The following is a 6,924-nucleotide window of genomic DNA, read 5'->3' on the forward strand; positions in this document are numbered from 1 at the left end:
ATTTTTACGTTACGTGTGGTTCTACCACACGTACATTTATTTACGTTTTCATACACACAAAAACGTACAACATTGACATATTAACAGCAAAAAAACTTAAATCATGTAACGTAAAGTGTGAATATATATGAATTCCCATGTATTAATATAAAATTGTGGCTTTAATGATTTAAATCTGTTGTATTAAATTGTAATATCAATACATGTTTTTAGTGTGAATTTATTGAAAGCAGTCTACTCATCTAGGAAATAACATTTCTGTTCGTGCTGCAAACTCGTTTCGGAGGATTATTACATAATGCAGAGACTGACAATACAACCATAAGATACATCAAAGCACAACATAAATTCACAAATCACATCTATTTTATTTATTTGCTGTACTCCATATCTTCAGAGTCCATTTATTTGCTGTACTCCATATCTTCAGAGTCCAAATGTTTGTAAGGAACAGATCCAAATTCAGCCCTTTATCCATCGATCTTCATCTTGATTCTCAGCAGCGACCGTCACAGTCAAAGCTCGCGCTCGTTGTGATTCAAATTTGAAAGTCGCGTCCTCGAGAAGTGTTACGACATGGTTTACAGCACTGATATCGAACGCTCATTGGTTCTCACCTGCTTCGTCACAGATTGCGACATGCCGTGTTTCAGTGGATTGACATTTGAAATGAGTGCGCGCCTTCACAGAGAGAAGCCGGATTCATAATTTCACAGATTAATAAATTAAATTCTGCTCTGTACCCTATAAAAAACTATTACCGCCAGAGACGACTGTGACTGGAACTCGAATCATTTAAACTACTTTTGGTACCACTTTTGACATTTTCACAAAAAAAAAAAAAAAAAATTACTGTGATTATGCTTGTTTGTCTGTTATTCTTTTATTTATAACAGTAGGTAGTTTAAAGAAATGGTTATGTCTAGGTTTAGGGGTAGGTGTAGGATAAGTGGCTCAAAATATCTTTTTAATGTTATATTTTTACTAAAATTGTCATATTCCTACACATTTATGTCCATTATGTTTTATTCTTTTAACATTCTGTATAAAATAAGTATGTTTAGGTTCAGGATGGGGTTTAGGGATCTTACATTTATCTACAAAATGATAAAAAGGGAAAATATACATATACTTTTCTGACATGAAAGATTCGTAAGTATCGTATGTTTATCGTAAGTATTGTAAGTAAGTAAGTATTGTAAGTATCGTAAGTATTGTAAGTATCGTAAGTATTGTATGTTTTAGCACCTTTCTAAACAAATAAAAATGTACGTTTTGTGTCTTTGAAAGTTATGTATTAATACCTACGTATTAACAATGAGACCAGGCTGGAAAAACATAATGATCATTCCCATAATAAAAGTTTTGCAAGCGAATGCAAAGTTTATCAGGGGACCGTAAACATTTTAAGAGGGAACACAAAATCATTAAAATATAATCTTTCCTCCCATCCTTTTTTTTTTTTTTTCTATTTTTTTATCATCATCATGATGGCATGTCCCTTCAGGGTCTCCATAGACACCATGCGGGCGACCAGTCGTCCATTTTGTCCTGAATTGGGAACAAGTGATAAAATTGATAAGGATTTGCTCTTTCATTGAAACAACAAGACTAGCTAAACCACCATTTCTTTTGTGGGAAATTACTTGATTACTTTGAATTTAATTCAGATTCCCCATTAATCAGATCACTGGAAACTAGCTTGAAACATAAAACTTGATTTGTGGATGGAAAAAACATTTCTGTCAATCGTTATTTGGCAGAATTGTCTTGAACAATTGATTTCTTTGTTTTTGTGAAGTGACCTGGGCTCTTTTTGGTGCCAATGGTGGCACAGAAAGGACACACTTCACCTTTAAGACATTAGGATGTCAACACAAAATCACACACCCATCGCTGTTTTGGCACGTAGGGGCCCTTGCTCTTACAACACTTCCTGTTTCAAACCCACATCTGTCTCCAGCTTCCTTTCTGATCAATGTACAGAAAATACTTAATGTTCAGGGAATGGAAACAATCTTTATCCATGCGAGAGATTCTCTGTATTGAGCGTGATTGTTTGGACCATTCAGTCAGACATGTTAACCCATTTTCTGTTTTGTTCATCCCTACCGTTAAAAAGGGTGGCCACACTTTATCTTAAGGTGTCAGTATTACAGTGTAAATATACATTTAAGTACTGAGCAATAAAAATAAAGTACATGTTCAGGACGAGGGTTTGGTTTAGGGTTAATTGCAGGGGGTTTCTCCTCACTAGTGGAGGCCTCATCACTGATATGATTGTTTTGGTCAATTATGTTTGTTGCTCTTTTATAAGAATCATGTTATATGATCTGACCAGTACAGACACTGGTTTACCACAAATTATATTTACAAGATGTGATCATTGTCACACATCTCTTTAGCCGAGTCATTTCAACACTGTTACCAAAGAAATCCTTGGCAAAAAATAACATAGGATTTTTTTTTTTAATTTAAATAACAGGATAAAATTATGCATCTGTACTTTTAAAGTGTAAAGTGAAAAATGAAGAATGCACTTCATTCTGTTTGTTTTGAAGGTTTCTTAGATGTTTGATGCTGTCTTGTAAAGAGGACATGAAAGATTGAGGAAATCTGTCCCTTCCTCTTTTGTCATTGTGCAACAACATTGCTAGATTTCACAATAATGGAAGGCAAGAGATGATTTTGGAGCTGTTTATAATCATTTCTCAACATTTTTAACGAAATTATCTAATATTAAAAGAAGTTAAAGATAAATAACAAGAACTACCATCATACATGGTTTCAGGAAAGAATGAATAACAATCCGTGACACGTCTGAGAGGCCAAAACCGTAATGTTTTATTGGGCCATATGAGAAGTTTTAAAGATGCTATAAGGTGTTTTTTATATACATGGAGAAACAAATCTAGATAGAAGTGACACCAATAATTCTATGAAGAAAAGAAGAAATCAGCTACTGCATCAAGTTCCTGGAAGCAATTCGAGAGAAGGGTGAAAACACGTAAAAATAAGACAAACACACAGAAGTACATAAATGGAAAAGGAGAAATTGGCAAGCTCATTTGTGTTCACAGGCACATTAAATCATGCAACTGAAGCAAAATGCCAGACAGAAATTCAGTATAAACATAATAACTGCTCTCTAGCAGGGGGGCTGCAAAGAATCACAGGCAATTAGGCTCTGCGAGGAGCAGAAATGCTGGGCAGCCTTTATGTGAGCCGCTGATAAGCAGAGAATGGTGCAGAACTTTAATGCTGTCGGCTTTCTTGTGTTGTGCGCTCTGAGATTGGCAGAATTCTATAACTCTGAGCTTGATTGCATTGGTTTGACCCAATTGTATGTTGTAATAAGTAACAGATATAAACTGGACAGCAGCTGAATTAGCTTGCCGGCACTGCAGAAATCACATATAGGCCTCTTACCATATTATTATGATAACACTGAACACATACTGTAACATTAGTTTATTTGTTCAAAATGATTAGCTGTCTGACAATTATTAAAATGCATTCAGTTAATTGCACGGTAAGCTTATTGGATAATCAAATTAAAGGAATTTAAATTGAACACACAATACAAACTCTAATGGCAAAAGTGATGTCCAGCCTAGGAAAATCGACATCCTCAGCCTTTATGCAAATATTCTTTTAAAAAAAAAAACATTAAATTTTTCTAAAGTCATATTGCGTAGTTGTGCTTGGAGTCGATTGTTTTGTTTGTGATAATTACACAATGAAACATGACAAATTGGGCAACATCATTTTTGTCCAGGCTGTCATACAAAGAAATGTTGAACACATGCAGAAACAAGAGAGAACCAATTAAATATTAATAACTGATTATACTGTAGTCCAGGGTGAGTACGGAAGAGGATTAGAGCCAAGCAATAATAAAAAAATAAAACCATCTCGAGATTAAAGTTGTTAAATTTCAAGAAAAAAGTTGCGATAAAATGTTGAGAATAAAGTCATTAAATTACGAGAAAAAAGTAGTTAAATTACGAGAATAAATTTGTTAAATTACGATTTTGTTCTCATAATTTAACAATTTTTTTTCTCGTAATTTAATGACTTTATTCTCATAATTTAATGACTTTTTTTCTCAACATTTTATCTCTACTTTTTTCTTGAAATTTAACGACATTTTTCTCATAATTTAACAAATTTGTTCTCGTAATTTAATGACTTTATTATCAACATTTTATTTCGACTTTTTTCTCGAAATTTAACAACTTTAATTATTGCTTTGCCCTAATCCTCTTCTGTAGGCGAGAGCAGGGGTGCCGTGTAAAAAAAAAAAAAAAAACTTCAAACATTTTTAAATAGCTAAAATGTGTAAAAAAAAAATAAAAAAAAAAAAAAGACGAAATAGCATATACCATCAATCTCTTAGGTCTACAGTAAAAAAACAAAAACAAAATACAAATTCACAATAAAAATGCAAATCACAAGAAAGGTCAGTCTAAATTTAGGCTTGGGATTACAGGGGTTGCTCATCATTTTCATTCCTGTGTTCAAATCCAAAATGAACACATAAATCCGCCTCTCAAACATGGTTATGTCCTAAGTGAACATAAACAATTCAGAAAAAAATTAATGTGCAACAGTATATTGGATCCGTGCGTCAGGTCTTAAAGTGACAGCAGCCTAAAAAACCTGCCGTACTGCTGTAGTAATTCATACTTAAATAGCCCTACTACTGTTAAACCAACCTGAAAAACTTAAAGCAATTTATTTAATTTGTATCTGAATTCTATTGTATTTCTTTTTGCTATTGTTAGTAATTTGTTCATTTGTTCTTATTATATTACTGTCTTTTTTGGTAACACTTTATTTTACAGTGCCATAGTTACATGCTACTACATAGTAATAACAGTAAATAATGCATAATTACAAGTAACTAACTCTAAACAAAACCCTAACCCTAACTCTATGTACATGTAGTTAATTAATAGCACTCTTAATTGAGTAATTACAATGTAACTATGGCACTGTAAAATAAAGTGTAACCATCTTTGTTTTTTTTTTGTTGTTTTTTTTAAATCAATTCAAAGTTTGAAATCCAGCTTGAGCAAACAAAATGACCCCACTGTAAAAACACAAATACATTAAGTGAGCAACATTTAGGCGAGATAGTTGTAATGGAAATTAAGCAATGTTTATATATGAATAAAAGGCTAAATTAAAATCTGTCATCATATAAAGTAATCTCTTCAGAAGAAATTATTGATTGCCTAGACTTTCAATGGAAGGATAAAAAATGTGATAATATTAAAAATATCTATATGACATTATATAAGGCCGTTCTTCCCCATGGTATCGAATATCGATACATTTCAAGGTATCGTACCGAAGTTAGAAATTCCTGTATCAAGACTTTTTTTTTTTTTTTTTTTTTTAAGGGTGCCATGACTGAAAAAAGGTTGGGAAACACTGCCGTAGTCAATGTATGCTGGGACCTGTTTGATTTTCTATGCTTTTTTTTTGTTTGTTTTTTTTTGCCAAATAATTTGTCAGATAAATACCTTAACGAAGTTTAGTGTTTTGTTCTTCCCTCGTATTTATACATATAAAATATTTGGTTCCATTTTATATTAGGTGGCCTTAACTACGATGTACTAACATTTAAATTAATCATTTGATACAATGCACTTATTGGGTACATACATGTTTTTACATTGTACTTATATTTAAAGGTCCCGTTTTTCGTGTTTTTTTGAAGCTTTGATTGTGTTTATAGTGTGCAATATAACGTGTTCATGTTTCGCGTGTAAAGAAAAAACAGTATTTTTCACACAATTGACTTATCTGTATACCGCTGTTTCCACTGTCATAAAAACGGGCTGATGACTTCCTTGTTCTATGAAGTCCCTCCTTCAGAAATACGTAACGAGTTCTGATTGTGCCAGCGGTTCCTGTGTTGTGATTCGACAGCAGCTTAGCGCTCCTTGCCCGGAAAGGTCACGCCTCTTACCATAACGTGTGCTGCACATAGTTGTACATGTGGATTATTGTGGTGTTATGCCGAATGAACACAAAAGACAATAATTCCTGAGAGACTGAACTCTTTAATCTCCACAAGCAGCGACAGAAAATGTACGTTAGCACTCACTCAGAAGAGTCCCTCATACGGAAAACAGCCATATACATAAACATAGTCCCCTCTTGTGGCCATTGTGTGCACTGCAGTCCAACTATTATTATATCCAACAACTATTGCAGTAAGGATACCACAATTATAATTTTCGGGAACCGAGTTAAACATAAATTGTAAGCATTGATCTCTAAGTACAGCGTCCCTGGGAAGGCCAAACAAAGGTGATTGGACTGTGGGATGAAAATAACAGCGTTTCGACGACATGGCGACAAACACACTCTACAAACGCAACTCTTGCTCTTCTCCGTGGGAGCGCAACAAGACCACGCCCCCTTTTTTGTGTATTCCTGTGGGCGGAGGTTAGTCAAACTGTTTTAGTGACGTCATTAAAGAAGGAAGTAGAGGGATGTAGTCCAAACTGGCCGTTCGATGTAGGCGACTTCTGTTAAATAAAATATCTCGCTTGGCATTGAACTTTGAGCTTTAAAATTTTACAGATTTTATTTATACTATAACAACAACATTACACACTAAGTAAAGTTTGAAACATGGGATCACGAAGAACGGGACCTTAAATATATATATATATATATATATATATATATATATATATATATATATATATATATATATATATATATATATATATATATATATATATATATATGAACACATTGTACTTATTTTTTGCTACATGTACATAGTAGTTAAGGACACATAAAAGTATGATAAAGTGGGACCAAAAATTTCTCCTCATTTTGATGGTTTCATCATTAAAAAGAAATATCCCCTCCAGACATCACTTTAGGCCACTACTGTCA

Source organism: Chanodichthys erythropterus, chromosome 2, assembly GCF_024489055.1.
Source record: "Chanodichthys erythropterus isolate Z2021 chromosome 2, ASM2448905v1, whole genome shotgun sequence".
In the NCBI taxonomy this organism is placed as follows: domain Eukaryota; kingdom Metazoa; phylum Chordata; class Actinopteri; order Cypriniformes; family Xenocyprididae; genus Chanodichthys; species Chanodichthys erythropterus.